This window comes from Trachypithecus francoisi, unplaced genomic scaffold (assembly GCF_009764315.1).
Source record: "Trachypithecus francoisi isolate TF-2019V2 unplaced genomic scaffold, Tfra_2.0 Lachesis_group13, whole genome shotgun sequence".
Classification (NCBI taxonomy): domain Eukaryota; kingdom Metazoa; phylum Chordata; class Mammalia; order Primates; family Cercopithecidae; genus Trachypithecus; species Trachypithecus francoisi.
This window is the reverse complement of record NW_022681458.1, coordinates 74,049,871-74,070,964: the sequence shown is the minus strand read 5'-3', so window position 1 is coordinate 74,070,964 and position 21,094 is coordinate 74,049,871. Positions and strand designations below refer to the sequence as shown.

At 40.5% G+C, this 21,094-nt stretch overlaps 1 long non-coding RNA gene across 1 annotated transcript; it reads left to right on the top strand.

The window, feature by feature from the left end:
- The first annotated feature begins 11,217 nt into the window (after positions 1-11,217).
- Positions 11,218-20,800, top strand: LOC117095386. The gene is made up of 3 exons (XR_004441949.1): positions 11,218-11,259; positions 13,510-13,602; positions 20,456-20,800. It is a non-coding gene; the product is annotated as an uncharacterized LOC117095386 (long non-coding RNA).
- Positions 20,801-21,094: the final 294 nt, after the last annotated feature.

Below are 21,094 nucleotides of genomic sequence, written 5' to 3'. Positions count from 1 at the left end.
GGTCTTGAAGTTCCTGGTCTCAGGTGATCCACCTCAGCCTTCCAAAGTGCCAAGATTATAGTGTGAGCCACCATGCCTAGCCTCATTTTTTAAAGTCTCTGCCTTTGGACTTACTTCACTCTCTGAGTCTCAGTTTTGTCCTGTGCAAAACTCAGTACAATAATAGCTACCACATGGGTTGTTATAATGGCTTAGGATAATGGATGACACATAATAGAAGTTTGGAAACCACCACCACCATCATCATCATTATTCCTGTCTGCTAAGATTTGTAGCAAAATATGTAGTGCAAAGATATATAATTACAAGAATCAACTTTGCAGAATATAAGCTCCCCAAGGGCAGGATTTTTTGTTCCTTTGGGTTACTGCTGTATCCCAGTACCTAGAAAAACACCTGGCACAGAGTACACTCAGTAAATATTTGTTAAATGTTAATATAACACTTTTTAAATACATAAAACATGCTTTTAAGCATCAGAATGAGTCAGCACTGTCAAGGGTGGATTGTATGGGAGGAAACTGGAGGCAGAGAGACCTATTGGAAGCCATTGCAATAATCAAGTTAGAGAAATGTAAATATTAGCTATTATATTGAGGATAATGATGAGGAAAGTGACTTTAAAAATTATTTAAGGAGCAGAGAAATAGAACTTGACAACAGATAAGATTCTTTTAAAAGTCAAATTGCCCCAATGCATTAAAAAACTGGATATGCACAAATGCAATTTATAAAATGTTTTAGAAATGCATCCATGGGAGAAGTGAGAGGTTCTCTTGACAGATGATCATTTTCCTATGGCTAAAATGTAATCTAACACAAAAGTACTATCATTGCATGGTGGAAAATAGTCAGATATTCTAAGGTCTGGAGAAAATCGATCACCAGTGTTTGTCCTGGCCAAGTCTTTCATACCCACTCTTTTGGTAACTCTGTTTGAGTGAAAAGTTGTGAAAGAGCTGGACTTGGGTTATAGTAATTGCTTCCAAAGCCAAAGGTCAAACTTTTTTTGAATGAGGGTAATGGTAGGGCATGGTGGAAAGGGCATGGCTGAATTGAAATCCTTGTTCTACACTTTCTAGCTGGTAGTCTATAATTTTCTGAGCCTCTGTTTTCTTAAAATTGGGACAATTAGCCCCGGACTATAGGAGCTATGTAAGAATTAAATGAGCTGGTATGTGCAACATGCCTGACCGACACACACACGGTAGTGGTATAGTGGATGGCTCCGGAATTTCTGACTGGGAGGGCCCAGGGGTAGCAGTCTCAGGGGAAGGTAGGTATTAAGGTTGAGTCATGTCCCCTAAAAGGGTTGAAGTCCTAAGCCCAGGTAGTTGGGCATGTGAACTTATTTGGAAATAGAGCCTTTGCAGAGGCAATCAAGTTAAGATGAGGTCATACTGGATTAGTCTGGGCCCTATTACAATGATTGGTATCCTTATAATAAAAGAGGAAATTTAGACACAGAGACAAATAGACAAACACACACACACACACACACACAAGGAGAATGCCATGTGATGATGGAGGCAGAGATTGGAGTGATGTGTCTACAAGTCAAGAATGCCAAAAATAGCAGGCCATCACCAGAAGCTAGGAAAGAAGCAAGGAACAGATTTTCCCTCAGAGCCTCCCATAGGAAATCAACCCTGCCAAAGGGTTGATTTTGGACAGCTAGCCTCCAGATTGTGAAAGAATAAACATCTGTTGTTTTAAGCCCTCCAATGTGTATTGGTTACAGCAGCCTGTCAACCTAAATAACAAACAGAGAAGGAGACTCTGAAAGAAAATGGTGCTTATTTTGGAATAGGTGTTCATGTACATAGTAAACTCTGTGGGTATTCAGGGAGATAAAGGAAGACAAAGGTTTTTTGATTGTTTGTTTGTTTTAAAATGAGGATTCAATAATTGTTTTCAGATCCTTGGCTACAAGGATCAATAACAGGAGTAATATCGGTCTGAGGTTGGACAGGCAGTTGTTGGGCAGATGTCCTCACAGAAGTATTGTGTGCCTATATGTATGTGTATAAAGTTGCAATGGCCTTTTTGCAAGGTTGTGGTTTTTGCAGCCTTTTGTGCATGAGAGCCCTCCCTTCCTGTCCTTCTCAGTTCTGCTTGTCAGGGTTTTTGCCACAACTCCATTTTGATTCTGATAACTTTCAGAAGCCCTAGGAAACTAGACAGTGGAATTATGGGATTTGCTCTTTAGCCAGTTGCATTTTATTTGGACTGGCTTTAGCAGTGAGCACTAATGAAAATTAGCCACTGCTGCCTGGGTGCAGTGGCTCATGCCTATAATCCCAGTACTTTGGGAGGCCGAGGCGGGCAGATCACCTGAGGTCAGGAGTTTCAGACCAGCCTGGCCAACATGGCGAAACCCTGTCTCTACTAAAAATTAAAAAATTAGCCGGGCATGGTGGCAGGCACCTATAGTCTAGCTACTCGGGAGGCTGAGGCAAGAGAATCGCTTGAACCCAGGAGGTGGAGGTTGCAGTGAGCCGAAATCACGCCACTGCACTCCATCCTGGGCAACAGAGGGAGACTATTTCAAAAAAAAAGAAAGAAAACAAAATCAGCCACTCTCTACCAAAGCCCTAGACTTTACAGCTCACTTTTAATATTATTGTAAATGAGAAGAAAACTGCAGACATAGTAACTATCTGGATGAATTCTCAGCAGTGACAGCAAATGTCCATCTGAAAAATGCATTTGAGAATGTATGACCCTTTCCAACTTTGAAGACCAAGCCATCTCGCACTGAACATAATGACGGAAGTGTCATGTGCCTTCCACTGACACAACTAATGCTATTACCCAAAGTCCAGAGCAGGTGTAACTCAATTTTATTAGGATTAGCACAATTTAGTGTTCAGGTGTCATTACTACCTGTTTCCAAACAATAAACAGAAAGAGGATTTATTTTAGATTGAATTATTGCAGAGATATTGCATTGTAAATTCATCACATGTGATTTAATGGGTTAAATTTATAAGAATTATAACTTCCAGACGTGTTTTCATTTATTTCCCAACCAGCTATTGAAACTGACTTTCTATTGCATTTTATATTACACACAAAATAGCTCTGATGACAGTTAATGTGTTTTTATTAATTCAGAAGTTTCTGACCCTGATGTGGGTACTGATAGAGTACTCACTGGAAGCCCTACTGTGTCTATCCGTAGGGGAAGACTTCCATATTAGCAAGGATTGCCCTTGGCTAAAACACCAGAAGGCATTATAGTCATCTGTATGGCATACGTATTTCTTTCATGCTGTCATCTGTCTAAAGCCTGATAGTCCCGACCCAGGCAGAATGACATAAAAATGTAATTTAAAGCAATTGATTTTTTAGTGCAATCTCTGTTGAAGAACCACTTCAAGAGGAATCCATTCATTACACATGAAACAGCACTTTCTGAAAATATTTTGTTTATCCTTCTCACCTTCAGATTCTTACAAATACCAAGGATATCTGAAAGCCTTTTACTTCTTTTCTATTCAAAAAACTTCCCACCAAAACCACCATAAGCCCTGAACACTCTTCTATCTCTGCTCTGTGCCTTCCCTGCCAGGCTCAGATCTTTATCTGGAGAGACCTCTTGGGTTGCATGTATTCTGAAAAATAAAGGAGGGCCAGGGACTGGCCTGGCTTATTAAAAAGGATGTATGTAATAAAACACAATTTAACTCATTAATATTCATTCATTCTGTAAATACATTCTTAAGGATTAAGTGTGTGGCACTTTGCCAACTGCTGTGGGTAAAATAGACAAAAGGATCTCAGCCCTTAAGAACTGTATAACCTAGTGAAAAGTCCACTTTATCCAGAGTCCAGCCTTCTGGAGCTCCAAAACATGAACAACACTTAAACTAGCGAGAATGGGCCAGGTGAGGTGGCTCACGCCTGTAATCTTAGCACTTTGGGAGGCCGAAGCAGGTGGATCACTTGAGGTCAGGAGTTCGAGACCAGCCTGGCCAACATGGCGAAATTCCATCTCTACTAAAAATACAAAAATTAGCCAGAAATCTCTCGAACCTGGGAGGCAGAGGTTGTAGTGAGCTGAGATCATGTCATTGCACTCCAGCCTGGGCAACAGAGTGAGACTCCATCTCAAACAAAAAAGAAAGAAAAGGAAACAAAAATAAAAATAAAAACAAAACTAGAGAGAATGGTCCAAGCTAGAGGTCACAGATGTATTAAGATGGGTCAGGTTTACTAGTCAAAATAACTTATTTTACTATCGATGGACAAAGTCTTTAAAACAAACCCAGGTTCTTCTGGTACTAAAGTCAAGAAAAGAAATGGCAGGACATGGCAAGAAAATAGAAATGAAAACCAGAGAAAAGAGAGAGCAGAAGGAGAGGCAGCGAGAGATACAGTGAGAGGCAGACACCTTTGGCATTCAGCACTTAGGAGAGGACAGCAGAAATGGCCTTGAGGAGAGAAAAGAATTGGAATGGAAGGAAATTCAGTATCAGGGGCCAGATCCGCATCAAAGGAGACACAGTCCAGGTGTATGTGCATATGTCTACACAGTGTGACTAGTGGGACCATGTCACACCAAAAAGCCTTGGCCCAGTAAGGCACGTTGTCCTGCCAGAAAGCTAGTCCCGCATTGCCAGACCTTCCTGTTGTTTCAAGAGAAGCCAACAAATCTGATTTCATGTGAAATGTCTCAGTTTTAAAATATTGGCCCAACTTTATAAAATACTGTACAGAATCTGTACCATATACTTAATGCTTAAAAACAAGAGAACACTAAATACAGTCTTTGAATACATATTTAGTGAAAAATGATTGGAATGATAAATTCCAAATCCAGTTGTTACCCCTGGAGAGGGAGAGAAGGAATGAAGGGAAAAGGTACACGAAGGGCTTCTATTGCATCTATGAAGTTTTATTACTTTACTAAAAATATGTAATAAATAGAGCAAAATAATAAGATTTGTTAGACTGAACAGTAGCTGTGTGAGTTTTTATCACATTATTATGCCTACTGTTCTGTAGGTTTGAAATATTTCACAATTTAAAAACAATAATACTTTGCAGGACAAATAAAACATTTGTAGTCCACATCAGACCTGTGGAGCACTATTTGCAGACTTTGCACAGCATGTTTTAATGGGCATAGAGCCCATGCTTACATCAGACCAGGAAGAACAGCCTTTTGCTTATCCCCAGAGTAAGGCCCAGGTGATCCAGGTGTTCTTCAGCCTGGCTGAGTATCAGAGTCACCTGTGCAACTTGTCAACAATTCTCATTCCTGTGTCTCACCTACATTCTACTAAATCACAGTCTGCAGGTAGAAGTCAGGCATCCAGATAACTCAAAAGTGTAGCCAGAGTTGAAAATATCTATGGTAGCCCTGAGAACATCATTGTGACACAAGAAAGCCACACCAACTAGGAAAGCACAGGGGTCAAACAGCTCACAACAGGGTGACAACTTTAAAAAGCTCAATGGTCATGGTGACTTTCCTGAATCAGACATAACAAATGACAATTAAAGCAATATGACAAAAAGAAGTAAACCTGTGATGGTTAATACTGAATGTCAACTTGACTGGATTGAAGGATGCAAAGTGTTGATCCTGGATTTGTCTGTGAGGATGTTGCCAAAGGAGATTAACATTTGAGTCAATGGGCTAGGAAGGGCAGACCCACCCTTAATCTAGGTGGGCACAATGTAACCAGCTGCCAGTGAGGCTAAAATATAACAGGCAAAAAAATCTGAAATGAGAGACTGGCCTAGCCTCCCAGCCCACATCTTTCTCCCATGCTGCATGCTTCCTGCCCGCGAACATCAGACTCCAAGTTCTTAAATTTTGGGACTTGGATTGGCTCTCCTTGGTCCTCAGCCTGCAGATGGCCTATTGTGGAACCTTGTGATCATGTGAATTAATACTTAATAAACTCCCCTTTATATATATACATACACACACACACACACTATATGTATGTGTGTATATATATATCTCATTAACTCTGTCCCTCTAGAGAACCCTAATACAGATTTTGATACCAGGAGTGGTTCTAGAGGAAGAGAATATTGACGATGGAGTTCTTTCACTGGATTTTGGGTTTCTGGAGTTGGCTGCTTAATATGATTAGACCCCAAAATGCTATAGACTCTACTTCTAATAGTATGGAGAACACTGATAGTCCTTGGTGTGAACTGTTTAGAGAGTTATGCAAAATAAATGCATTTGACACTCCTGATTCATGGCTTGTGAGAGGCAAGGAGTTTAGTGACTCTTTTTGTAATACCTTTGACCATATGTGGTGAACCAAGGAACATAATGAAGCTGGTTGGTTGCTCCTAAGTTCAGTGGACAAAGTGATGAAAGAAAATGATGAACTCGTGGATTCTATCTCCCAGCTTCAGAAGCAGATACTGAGCCTCAAATCTGCTAAGATCGCCCTGAGTGAGAGTCCTATCTTCTCTAGAGAAAGAGCTGAAATTGTGGAAAAACAGACAAAAGAGCCCTTATCATGCGAGTGGCTAACCTGGAATGAAAGTTGCATGCACAGCCTCGCTTGGTGTCTACTGTTAAAGTGAGGGCATTGATCAGAAAATAATGGGACCCTACAACTTGGAATGGGAACATGTGGGAGGATCCTGATGAAGCTGGGGACACTGACTTTGAGTTTGAACCTTTTAATTTTTTTCCTTTTTTTTTTTGAGACAGAGTCTTACTCTGTCGCCCAGGCTGGAGTACAATGCCATGATCTTGGCTCATTGCAACCTCTGCCTCCCAGGTTCATGTGATTCTCCTGCCTCAGCCTCCTGGGTAGCTGGGATCATAGGCGCCCACCACCATGCCTGGCTAATTTTTGTATTATTAGTAGAGACAGGGTTTCACCATGTTGGCCAGGCTGGTCTTGAACTCCTGACCTCAAATGATCCACCTGCCTCGGTCCCCCAAAGTGCTGGGATTACAGGCATGAGCCACCACACCTGGCCTGATGAACCTTTTTTTTGCCAGAAGGAAGAACTTCCCCATCCCCAGTAGTGGCAACATCCCCTTCACCACCCATTCTGCCATCAGCCTTTCCACCTTTCTCTGAGGAGATAAACTCTGCACTGCCTGAGGCAACAGTGATGGCCTCCCGAGGCAATTGCCAGGCAAGATAATGTTGATTCTCCTCAGGAGCCACCCCCAACACTCCTGTTTGCTTCTAGACCTATAACCAGACTAAAGCCCTGGTGGGCCCCTGGAGGTGAGGTTGAGAGTATGACCCACGAGGAGATGTGCTATACTCAAAAAGAAAGGCTTGAATTTTCTAATTTATATAAACAGAAAACTGGAGAACAGGCATGGGACTGGATATTAAGGGTGTGGTATAATGGTGGAAGGAATGTAGAGTTGGATCATGCTGAATTTATTGATTTGGGCCCACTAAGTAGAGACTCTGCATTTAATGTTGCAGCTTGGGGAGGTAAAAAAGGTTCTAACAGTTTATTTGCTTGGCCAGCTAAAATATGGATTAAAAGATGGCCCACTGTGAGCGAGCTGGAAATGCATGATCTCCCTTGGTTTAATGTAGAGGAATGGATCCAAAGGCTTAGGGAGATTGGCATGGTGGAGTGGATTAGTCACTTTAGACCTACTCATCCCAGCTGGGAGGGTCCAGAAGATATACCCATGACCAATACCTTGTGAAATAGAATTGTGAGGGCAGCACCTGCATCTTTGAAGAGCCCTGTAATTGCTCTTCTCTGTATGACAGATCTAACAATGGGAACCACAGTCACTCAAATACAAAATTTAAATACAGTGAGATTGATTGGATCCAGAGGTGGCAGGGGCCAAGTGGAGACACTCAACCATCAAAGACAAGGTGGGCATAGCTACCAAAATGGACAGCAGAGGCAAAGCAGCCATCAGAATAGTCTGAGTTAATCACAGTATACCTATAAGTGAAATTGATAGGAAGCCTACTTCATTCCTACTTAATTTATATAAGCAGAAAACTTCTAGGTTGAATGGACAAAAGACTAATTTGAATTATAAAAACAGAGAATGATGGCCCCTCAATCAATTTCCAGACCTGAGCCAGTTTACAGACCCAGAACCTCTTGACTGAAGGGGAGGCTGGGCCCCCTTGAGGAAGGACCCCACTACATTACCAACAATGTATACAGTGAATCTTTCCCCCATCCTCCCCCAGGTAGACCTCTGGCCTTTTACCAGGGTAACTGTGCACTGGGGAAAGGGAAATGATCAGACATTTCGGAGGCTACTAGACACTGGCTCTGAACTAACATTGATTCCAGGGGACCCAAAATGTCACTGTGGTCCTACAGTTAAAATAGGGGCTTATGGAGGTCAGGTAATTAACGGAATTTTAGCTCAGGTCTGACTTACAGTGCGTCCATTGGGTTCCTGCACTCATCCTGTGGTCATTTCCCCAGTGCCAGAATGCATAATTGACAGAGACATACAAAGCAGCTGGCAGAACCCCCACATTGGCTCCATGACTGGTAGGGCGAGGGCCATTATGGTGGGTTGCTTCCCTGGAGAGATTGCAGAGATTAGTGTCACCAGCAAGGACTTGAAAGTTGCAGGGGTGGTGATTCCTACCACATCCCCATTCAACTATCCCATTTGGCCTGTGCAGAAGACAGGTGGATCTTGGAGAATGACAGTGGCTTATCATAAGCTTAACCAAGAGGTTACTCCAATTGCAGCTGCTGTACCAGATGTGGTTTCATTGCTTGAGTAAATTAACATCTCCTGGTACCTGGTATGCGGCCATTGACTTGGAAAATGCCTTTTTCTCCATTCCTCTCCAGAAGGCCCACCAGAAGCAATTTGCCTTCAGCTGGCAAAGCCAGCAATATAACTTTACTACCCTACCTCAGGGGTTTATCAACTCTCCAACTTTGTGTCATAATCTTATTTGGAGAGACATTGACCACTTTTTGCTTCTGCAAGATATCACACTGGTCCATTACATTGATGATATTATGCTGATCGGATCCAGTGAGCCAGAAGTAGCAAACACACTGGACTTATTGGTGAGACATTTGCATGCAAGAGGATGGGAAATAAATCCAACTAGAATTCAGGGAACTTCTACCTCAGTAAAATTCCTAGGGGTCCACTGGTATGGGGCCAGTTGAGACTTTCCTTCTAAGGTGAAGGATAAGTTGCTGCATCTGGCCCCTCCTACAACCAAGAAAGAGGCACAATACCTAGTAGGCCTGTTTGGATTTTGGAGGCAACACATTCCTCATTTGAGTGTGTTACTCTGGCCCATTTATTGAGTGACCTGAAAGGCTGCTAGTTTTCAGTGGGGTCCAGAACAGGAGGATGCTCTGCTACAAGTCTAGGCTGCTGTGCAATCTGCTCTGCCACTTGGGCCGTATGACCCACCAGATCCAATGGTGCTTGAGGTGTCAGTGGCAGATAGGAATGCTGTTTGGAGCCTTTGGCAGGCTCCCATAGGTGAATCACAGCAGAGGCCTCTAGGATTTTAGAGCAATTTTAGAGCAAGGCCCTGCCATCTTCTACACATAACTACTCTCCTTTTGAGAGACGGCTCTGCCTGTTACTGGGCTTTGGTGGACACGGAATGTTTGACTATGAGTCATCAAGTCACCATTGGACCTGAACTGCCTATCATGAAATGGGTGCTTTTTGAGCCATAAAGTGGATCACACACAGCAGCATTCCATCATCAAATGGAGGTGGTATATACGTGATCAGGCTCGAGCAGGTCCTGAAGGCACAAGTAAGTTACATGAGGAAGTGACTCAAATGCCTATGGTCTCTACTCCTGCCACCCTGCCTTCTCTCCCCCAGGCTGCACAGATGGCCTCATGGGGAGTTCCCTATGATCAATTGACAGAGGAAGAGAAGACTAAGGCCTGGTTCACAGATGGTTCTTCACAATATGTAGACACCACCCAAAAGTGGACAGCTGCAGCACTACAGCCCCTTTCTAGGACATTCCTGAAGGACAGCGGTGAAGGGAACTCTTCCCAGTGGGCAGAACTTCAAGCAGTGCACCTGGTTGTGCACTTCGCATGGAAGGAGAAATGGCCAGATGTGCGATTATATACTGATTCATGGGCTGTAGCCAATGGTTTGACTGGATGGTCAGGGACTTGGCAGAAGCATGATTGGAAAATTGGTGACAAAGAAATTTGGGGAAAAGTTATGTGGATGGACCTCTCTGAGTGGTCAAAACTGTGAAGATATTGTATCGCATGTGAGTGCTCACCAAAGGGTGACCTCAGCAAAGGAGAATTTTAATAATCAAGTGGATAGGATGACCCATTTGGTGGACACCACTCAGCCTCTTTCCCCAGCCACCCCTGTCATCTCTCAATGGGCCCATGAACAGAATGGCCATGGTGGCAGGGATGGAGGTTACACATGAGCTCAGCAACATGGACTTCCACTCACCAAGGCTGAGCTGGCTATGGCCACTGCTGAGTGCCCAATTTGCTAGCAGCAGAGACCAATACCGAGCCCTCCACATGGCACCATTCCTCAAGGTGATCAGCCAACTACCTGGTTGGAAAGGGCAGAGTTTTGTCCTCATTGGAATTAGACACTTACTCTGGATATGAGTTTGCCTATCCTGCACACAAAGCTTCTGCCAAGACCACCATCCCTGGACTCATGGAATGCCTTATCCACCATCATGGTATTCCACACAGCATTGTCTCTGACCAAGGCACTCACTTTATGACTAAAGAAGTGAGGCAGTGAGCTCATGCTCGTGGAATTCACTGGTCTTACCATGTTCCCCATAATCCTGAAGCCACTGGATTGATAGAATGGTGGAATGGCCTTTTGAAGTCACAATTACAATGCCAACTAGGTCACAGTAATTTTCAGGGCTGGGGCAAAGTTCTCCAGAAGGTCATGTATGTTCTGAATCAGCGTCCAGTATATGGTACTGTTTCTCCCATAGCTAGGATTCACGGGTCCAGGAATCAAGGGGTGGAAGTGGAAGTGGCACCAACTCACCGTCACCCCTAGTGACCCACTAGCAAAATTTTTGCTTCCTGTTACCATGACACTACATTCTGCTGGCTTAGAGGTCTTAGTTCCAGAGGGAGGAATATTGCCACCAGCAGACACAACAACAATTCCATTAAACTGGAAATTAAGATTGCCACCTGGACACTTTGGGCTCCTCCTACCTTAAAGTCAACAGGCTAAGAAGGGAGTTACAGCGTTGGCTGGGGTGATTGACCCAGACAATCAAGATGAAATCAGTCTACTACTCTATAACGAAGGTAAGGAAGAGTATGCATGGAATACAGGAGATCCGTTAGGGCATCTCTTGGTATTACCATTCCCTGTGATTAAGGTCAATAGGAAACTATAACAGCCCAATCCAGGCAGGACTACAAATGTCCCTGACGCTTCAGGAATGAAGGTTTCGGTCACTCCACTAGGAGGAAAACCACGACCTGCTGAGGTGCTTGCTGAGGGCAAACGGAATACAGAATAGGTAGTAGAAGAAAGTAGTCATCAGTACCAGCTATGACCACGTGACCAGCTGCAGAACAAAGGACTGTAATTGTCATGAGTATTTCCTCCTTCTTTTATTAAAAACATGTTTGTGCGTGTATACGCTTGTACCAAAAAAAAAAAGTTCATTTTATTTCCTTTCTCCTTTATCATGTGACACAAGATTTATTGACTTCACGTCAGCATTTAAGTATTGTTAATTTCATGTAATAGTATTTGGGTTGGGGACTGGTGTGTTGTACGAAGCATAATTGTATTATGTTAGCCATAATTATGACCTTATTACTGTCTTTATTTGAAGATTATGTATGATCTCAGGAGATGTGTATGAGTTCAAGTTGACATGGGTGGACTTGTGTTGGTTAATGCTGAAGTGTCAACTTGATCGGATTGAAGGCTACAAAGTATTGATCCTGGGTGTGTCTGTAAGGGTGTTGCCAAAAGAGATTAACATTTGAGTTCGTGGGCTGGGAAAGGCAGACCCACCCTTAATCTGATGGGCACAATCTAAGCAGCTGCCAGCATGGCTAGAATACAAGCAGACAGAAAAATGTGAAATGAGAGACTGGCCTAGCCTCCCAGCCTACATCTTTCTGCCAGGCTGGATGCTTCCTGCCCTCGAACATCACAGTCTTAAGTCTTGAACATCAGACTCTTAAGTCTTCAGTTTTGGAACTCGGACTGGTTCTCCTTGGTCCTCAGCCTGCAGGTGGCCTATTGTGGGACATTGTGGTCGTGGGAGTTAATACTTAATAAACTCCCCTTTATATATATACATATACATATATATCCCATTAGTTCTGTCCCTCTAGAGAACCCTGACTAATACAAAGCCCTTTTGAAATAATATGAAATAACTCTTTGTTTAAAAGACTTTCATTTTTTTAGAGCTGTTTCAGTTTCACAGCAAAATTGAGAGTAGGGTACAGAGAGAACCCATATCTCCCCTGCCCTGAAACATGCACAACCTCCCCCATTATCAACATTTCCCACCTGAGTGGTAGGTTTGTTACAATCAATGAACTTACATCACATTGTTATCATCCAAAGTGAAAATTCTGCATATGATACTATAATGGTGGCTACATTTCATTATACATTTATTTAAACTCATAGAATGTACAATACCAAGAGGAAATCCTAATGTAAACTATTTTTTATTTTTATTAAATTAAATTTTTTTTTTTTTGAGACAGAGTCTGGCTGTGTTGCCCGGGCTGGAGTGCATGGTACACTCTCGGCTCACTGCAACCTCCGCCTCCTGGGTTCAAACAATTCTCCTGCCTCAGCCTCCCAAGTAGCTGGGATTACAGGCACCAGCCACCATGCCTGGTTAATTTTTTGTATTTTTAATAGAGATGGGGTTTCACTATGTTGGCCAGGGTGGTCTCGAACTCCTGACCTCGTGATCTGCCCACTTCAGCCTCCCAAAGTGCTGGGGTCACAGGCATGAGCCACCGTGCCTGGCCTAATGTAAACTATTTTTTTCATCAAAATGGTTAGGATGAAATAATATTTAGTGCATTATTTTAAATAAACAAACTCTTCACCTACCAACTACCATGTGTAAGCTTTCTGCATGGGAGCGGGTAATGATGGAAAAATGAATGAGACAATGTCCTTACCCTCAAAGGAGCTTAACATCTAGTGGGGAAAACAGACATAAAAACAAATGATTTGTGTCCTGGGGATAAGAAAAAAATTGTGATCTGCAGAAGACTATCGTTTTGTTTTGAAGACTCCAAAACTAGAAATTCAAGTTATTTGGCCAAAAGGCCCTATTTCAACCATTCTCTGATGGCCTGGGCTGGGTAAAAAGACCACTGAAGCCAGCAGAGAAGACCAGACTGGGATGGAAGAGCCACTGAAAACAGTTTAGACTTCATACAGTGTTAATCTAAGAAAGATTCTAAAATGATGTATTTTTGGGAGAATGTTCTTGCCTTAATCAGCTTTATCCACAAAAATTAAGCTTTTTTTTTTATGTATAAAGATTTTATTTTCTTTTAAAGGAGCCATCAATGTGACTTTGTCTTTGAGAACCCCACACGTGAATGAATTACCGAATGAATGAATGAAATTTTAATCCTCATAACAAAGATAAGGTTGGATCCTAATATATTGCTTTAGAATGATTTTCAGGAAGCTCTATAATTCCAAGCATTTCCTCCTACAATAATTTAATAAAAATAGCTAGAGTTTATGGAGACATTCTGGTAAGTATTTTAGATATGTTGTCTCACTAGATACTCACCTACAACCAGACGATGTAGATTACATGATGTGTATTTTTAACAGACGGAGAAAATGAATTTCACAATTGGTTAAGTAATTTAAACAGAACCTTAATGTTGGTTAACCTGTAGCAGAGCCAGGATTCAAATCTGCTCTAACTCTGCACAGCACTTCTCTATCTCTTCACAAAGGCATTGCATTTGTTATTTTAAATTAAAAATTTTTAACCAAATTGTATTAATTTAATTAAATTATTAAAATGACTACTGATATGCTATGCAATTCAATGCCATCAAAAGCCAGGAAGTAAGGCTACAGATAGCCAGAAAACAATCTCCAAGAATGAAGTGTTCTTTCTTAAAACAACAATTTGTTGGTGATTGTCAGTTTAGAGATAAATGTTCCATATGTGCCTCTGTTTCTCCATCCAAAAGTTTTAAAAGTTAGCTCCAAAATTACCTTTATACACCCTTCACAATACTCTGTGAACCATAGTCACTGTTAATCTGTGCTTGAAAAGTGCTAAAGTAACTGTTAATTTGAATAATCAATATAAATAATGTATTAGTTTGCCCCCCAAATCAAGTACAAGCTACATGACAGTATTTCATGGTTCATTAGCTCAATGGAACAGTTAATTCGGTCAAATAGTGAATAATTTTTAAATCAAGTATTCTTCAAATACAAAGGATAGTGGTGTATATAAGCATTCAAGAAAATGGAAAAGGCCAGGTAATACTATAGAACTTTGAAATATATTTCAATAGATAACCCAACAATTTTTTCGTATTTATTAACTTACATTTTTAAAAATTACATAAAAACATGAAAGTAAATTTTGAAAAAAGTTTTTCTGTGTTATTTTTCTGTGTACTATTTTTCTGTGTTATTTTTAAGTCATGAATGCACACATTATTTGCATATTGACAATCATAGCAGGCTTACCATTTTGTGTTCCTATGGCAGGGCAGTTAAAGCAGATCAGTCACTGCCTTATCTAGCTGTATGCATAAAGAAAGAACATTATTTAGTCATCTCTCATGAAAATTTTTGGCCTATCTTCTATTTCCCATGGATGTTGTATGAATTTAACTCTGCATGTGAGATATTTGCTGTACTAAAAGAAAGACTTATGGAGGTAAGCTCATGTGAACAAAAAGAAATTTTGGGCACAATTTTTTGTTGTTGTTTGGTTTGGTTTTTGAGGCAGGGTCTCACTCTGTCACCCCAGCTGGAGTGTAGTAGTGCAATCACAGCTCACTGCAGCCTCAACATCCAAGGATCAAGTGATCCTCCCACCTCAGCCTCCCAAATAGCTGGGTCTACAGCTGAATGTCTACAGCCGAATGTCACCGTGCCTGGCTAATTTATTTTATTTATTTATTTATTTTGAGACGGAGTCTTGCTCTGTCGCCAGGCTGAAGTGCAGTGACACAATCACTGCAACCTCTGACTCCCTGGTTCAAGCAATTCTCCTGCCTCAGCCTCCCGAGTAGCTGGGATTACAGGCATATGCCACCACGCATGCCTGTGATTTTTATATTTTTATATTTTTAGTAGAGATGGGGTTTCACTATGTTGGTCAGGATGGTCTCAATCTCCTCACCTCGTGATCTGCGTGTCTCAGCCTCCCAAAGTCCTAGGATTACAGGCGTGAGCCACCGTACCCTGCCCATTTATTTTATTTTTTGTAGAGAGAGGGTCTCACCATGTTAGCCAGTCTGGTCTCAAACCCCTGGGCTCAATTTATCCTCTTGCCTTGGCCTCCCAAAGTGCTGGGATTATAGGCACGACCCACTGTGCCTGGACTATCTTTTAAAAGATAGAAAGAATGTTTACTATGAGGTGGAAAGCAGTAGGCCAGTAGTCCAAAGGATTGATAATCTACTGAAAGAATTAGAGATTTGTTTTTTCAAATAAGCCATTAACCATGGGAATACTGGCTAATGACAAATTTAGAATAAGAGGTTTTTTTGTTTTTTTGTTTTTTTGAGACAGAGTCTCACTCTGTTGCCAGGCTGGAGTACAGTGACGTGATCTTGGCTCACTGCAACCTCTGCCTCCAGGGTTCAAGTGATTCTCCTGCCTCATTCTCCCAAGCAGCTGGGACTACAGGCACGCGCCACCACATCCAGTTAATTTTTTGTATTTTTAGTAGAGACGGGGTTTCACCGTGTTGCCCAGGATGGTATTGATCTCCTGACCTTGTGATCTGCCCACCTTGGCCTCCCAAAGTGCTGGGATAGAGACCTGAGCCACCATGCCCAGCCAAGTTTCATTTTTAAAAATTACTCTGCTTTTAAGTATTTATTACATGTACTGTAATAAAAATTAAAGGTACAAAAGAATATAGGGTAAAAATTAATAATCTCTCTTCCTCCCTTATCTTCCAGCCTCCTGGTTCTTTTTCCTAGAAGTAACTACTATTACGCTGTTCTGGCATCCTTCAAGAGATACTCTATGAATATACAATTATGTTCTTTTTTTTATACTAATAGTAATATATTATACATACTGACACATAGCCCTTTTTTTTTACATAATTATTGTCTTTAAAAAGGTTTCATGGAGTCTATGTTTTTTAACCCAATTCTACACTGTCCATGTCTCCTTTTTTTTTAAACTGAGGTATAATTTACTTTCACTAGCATCACAGATCCAGTTTGATATATTTTGACAAGTGAATACACAGGTGTAACCAATGTCTAAAGCAAGATATAGAACATTTCAGAACTTTCTACTATTTTAAGAGCTAATTAATATTCCATTTATTTAGCCAGATCTCTTTTAATGGACTCTTGCTGTTACAAACAGGGTTGCAATGAATATGTACACATATGATATTGAGTATGTCTAAGTATACCTATGGGAAAATTTCTAGTGGTAGGATTGCTGGATCAAAGAGCATGTGCATTTTTAATTTAGAAGGATAGTGGCAAATTTCTTACTATAGGGGTTGTACTAATTTACACTCCTATCAATTTACAAAGGTTTCTTTTACAGCATACCACAGTTTTTAATCTTCTTGACTTTTGCCCATTTGGGAGGAGGAAAAAAATGTGTAGCTTGATTTTTGTTTGTCTCATTCAGAGGGAAGCTGAGAATCTTTTCTTGTGTTTAAAAGCTATGAAGCGGCTTCATTTTGAAAGAAAATTTGAGCAAAAGCAAAGGTATTATGAAGACTGTGAGGTGCATGTGGAGCAATGAGCAGAAAGAGAGATGACTTGACATTTATTCTAAACTTTCAAGAGAAACTGGACAAAGTAATATGGTTTTGAGTACAATAGAAACCTGGGGAAACTTGATATTTTCAGCATGACCTGAAAAGATTCCAAAATCTTGAATAAAAAATTCCCCCAAGAACTTAAAGATCTCAGGAAGTATGCCTATCCAAATCTCAAGGGAAGGCAATATTAATTTGTTTCTTCAACATAAATGGTATTGTCCATGCTAAATTAATCCGTAAGGTCAAATAGTCAGGCTCATTATGCAGGAATTCCAAAAACATTTGTGGGATTGTGTGCAGCACAAATGAGTACTTGATTATTCATTTTATTCACTGCAGACCTTTTAGCCCTCTCCAAAATCTGAAAGTCCTTTAATCTCCTGTAGTAATAAATATGTCCCCTTTGAACTAGCTAGAATAGATCCTGTTCTTTGCAAAACTCCAACAATATATTTTATACACTTTTTCCTTGAGTAGTAAACTTCAGATTTTGTTTTTTATCATGGGTATTTGGAAAAGAAAATGCTTCCCAATGTAAAACATACATCTTTCTTAACCAGTAATTCTGAAATCTCGACAGTTTTGTTTCCAGTTGCTACTTCTGGATCTATCAATAAAGCCCTAATTAGACATAGCTGGGGGGAAGAGCACTAACAGTTATTGAAAAACTACTATATATAATTAGATATAGCTGGGGGAAGAGATCTAATATTTATTGAAAAACTATATGTCAGTGACTTTATTAATTAGGCAAGTACAACATGTTATCTGCATTTAACAGGTTAGAAAGCTGAGGCCCAGAAAAGAGAGATAACTTTAGCAATATTTTGTAGCTAATAAGTGAGAGTCTAATCAGTTTAACAGTAATGTTCTTTCCATTGTTCTTTTGTTCCATGAAATACTCTATTGGAGTGGGAGAGGGTAGTTGAAAGATTTTAAGTATCCCTGATTGACAGATTAATATGATAGAAATGATGTAATTATCCAGCAATGAAACCCAATTTAAAATAAAAACTTCAAAATCTAAGGGAGTATTGTTCTATTTAAGTAAGTCACATTGGGAGCTAGGTAGTTATTTTGAGTATTGCCCCAAGTATTTTGAATCTTTTCTGTCAGAATTGCCCTTAGAACTGGAGTCACACTCTTGAATATCCTCAATGGTGAGTTTTCTTTTCTTTTCCAGTTGCTTTTTTTCTTTTAGAAAATCAGAATGACTCTGATTTTAAGGACCAGCCCAAAGTTGTTCATAGCAAAGTGTAGTGAATAAAATGGGTAATCAAGCAATTATTTATGCTGCACCCAATCTCAGAAATGTTTTAGAATTTTTGTGTAGTTGGGGGTGGGGGGTGAGGGGAGGGAACTCAGAGGACAGGTCAATAGGTGCAGAAAACCACCATGGCACACGTATACCTATGTAACAAACCTGCACATTCTGCACATGTATCCCTTTTTTTTTTTGAAGAAAAAAGAAATAAAAAAAATTTGCATAATAAGTTGGACTGTTTGACCTTGTGGATTAATTCAGCATGAACAATATGATTTCTTTTGAGAAAATGAATTGGTTAATCTTAAATCACATCCAGAACCCTAGCTGTAAGAGAGCCCGGGAAGTGTAGTTGTTAGTTACTAGTTTTCCAGCCTTGTCAGGTTCATGATTATGCCAAATGTCATGTCCAGGGTCAGGTTCCAGCCCATGCGGAGGTTCAAGGGAGTGGGTAGATGAGCAGAAAGAACACTCGGGGTCATGGGCAGGTGAAAGATGATTTTATTCAGCAGCAGCTCTCATCAACAGATTTATCACACTGTCAGCCCTGTCTCGGCTACATAGTCCAGTGGCCCCCACACAGAGCTGCACAGCTGGCTCTCCCTGGCCTTTAGGGTCAGCAGCTTAACTCTTTCTTTCTCTGGGCACAAGTGACCCGAGCTTGTCCTGGCTACCCTCTGTCCATCTGCAAAGTTGGACAGCTTTGGTTCTCTCTCTCTCTCCAGGCTCCAGTGTACCTGCACAGTGTCGAGAGGACAATTATACCTTTTACAGACAATAGTGGCTTAGGCCAAGTGGTAGCCTTCCCGTGCATGGCAACATGGCTGTGATAACAAGTGGAGTTATATGCCTGCATTTCAAACTCGCTGAGTCATGCAGGATGTAAACATCCTACCTTGGTCTATCCTTGACCAAAGCACGGCCATGTTCCTTACAAGCCTCCACAGTACAGGAAGACGGGATAGATAGGAAGCACCAATCTACCATATCTACTATAGATTGTTCTTGAAATTCTTCCTTTTATTCAGAAATTTCCATTTTAGATTTATTAAATCACGTAATTTCCTCAACCCCAGTTATCACATCTGTATAAAACTATGATTGTATGTGATCTCCAAGATACACTCTAGATTTAAAATTCTGGATTTTTCAATCATTTTAACCATGTATAAACCTGTACACACATATTTTTCTACATATATGTATCCACATCGTTTTCTAGGCATTTTTGAGAAAGGATACTAGTTTAGAATTCTACAGTATTTCTATGCTAACATTTTCAATTGGCTAGAGTTTAAAGATGTGCATAGAGTATATTAACTCTTTGGAAGGGGAGAATTTGTGTAGGGATGTGTGTTGTATGTGTATACATGCCCATGTGTGTAAATGTATTGTGCATGTAAATCATTCAGTCAGCTAAATTTTCTAATGACCAGAATTCCACATGACTAGGGAAAAATAAACTGGCAGAAATTCAATACAAATATTAGAGACTGACAATGAATTAGACTATACTTGAAGTTTTTGTTCGGTTTTGAATTCTTACATTTGCTTCCTACATTTCTTTTTTTCTAAAATGAATCAGGCCCATTAAACTTCACATGACTAAGGTTTTCCAGATCTAAAAATGAAATACTAAGTTGTGCCTTGCCGTGTTGAATAACTATTATAAAAGTATGCATTTGTGGGCTGGGCACAGTGGCTCATGCCTGTAATCCCAGCACTTTAGGAGGCTGAGGCAGGCAGATCACGAGGTCAAGAGATCGAGACCATCTGGCCAACATGGTGAAGCCTTGTCTTTACTAAAAATTTAAAAAATTAGCTGGGTGTGGTGGCATGTGCCTGTAGTCCCAGCTACTTGGGAGGCTGAGGCAGCAGAATCGCTTGAACCCGGGAGGTGGAGGTTGCAGTGAGCCGAGATCGCACCACTGCACTCTAGCCTGGCGACAGAGTGAGACTCCATCTCAAAAAAAAATGTACATTTGTATTATTAGCTTTATAAGTAATTATATATAAATTGGTTGATTACTTGTAATTTTACCACTAATTTTATTTTTATACCAGGCAGGGATCTTTGCATACAATTCATTTCCTTAATATTTGGTATATTATCTGTCTATAAAATAAGGACTAGTGTTCAATGTAATGGATTTGCAAAAATGGCCACAAATTTTTCCATACTCCATATCCAACTCTTTTCATGATGTTACTTTTCATCTTCTCCCATTAATAGGTGGAGTTTCTTTTCCTGCTACTGGAATCTGGACTAGTCTTGTGACTTGCTTTGGCTAATGGAATGCTACAGAAACAATACCTGCCAGTTTCAAACCTGAACTTCCACAGTCCTTGCACATGTCCCCTAGCTCTTTCGTAAACTTGATGAGTGTCACTTGATGAGTGACAATCTGCTAGAGATCAGAAACAACATGGAAGAGTGCCAAGACACTTTAGCCAACAATGAGCCATTCCTAGTCAACCCAGAAGCTGTTCACAGTCATGTACATTAGCCCAGCTGAGACCAGAAGAACCACCCAGCTCAGCCTGGGCCACATTACTGACCCCCAGAATCATGAATTAAATAAATGGCTATTATTTTAAAGACTATGTATTGGGGTAACTTGTTATACAGCTAACTACTATTCTCAGTTAACTTTCTTTAAATTTTCTGACTCCTTCAAAAATTTTAGTTATTTACTTTCAAGAATAGCACTCTATTTTCTATTCAAAATTAACATATGTTAATTATAGAAAATTTGAATAGTACTGAAATGCAAGAAGAGGAATAAAAATAATATATGATATAGGACTGTAAAATAACTTTAATAAAATTTTAGTCTATCTCTTACCAGTACATTTTCTAAATATAGAAACA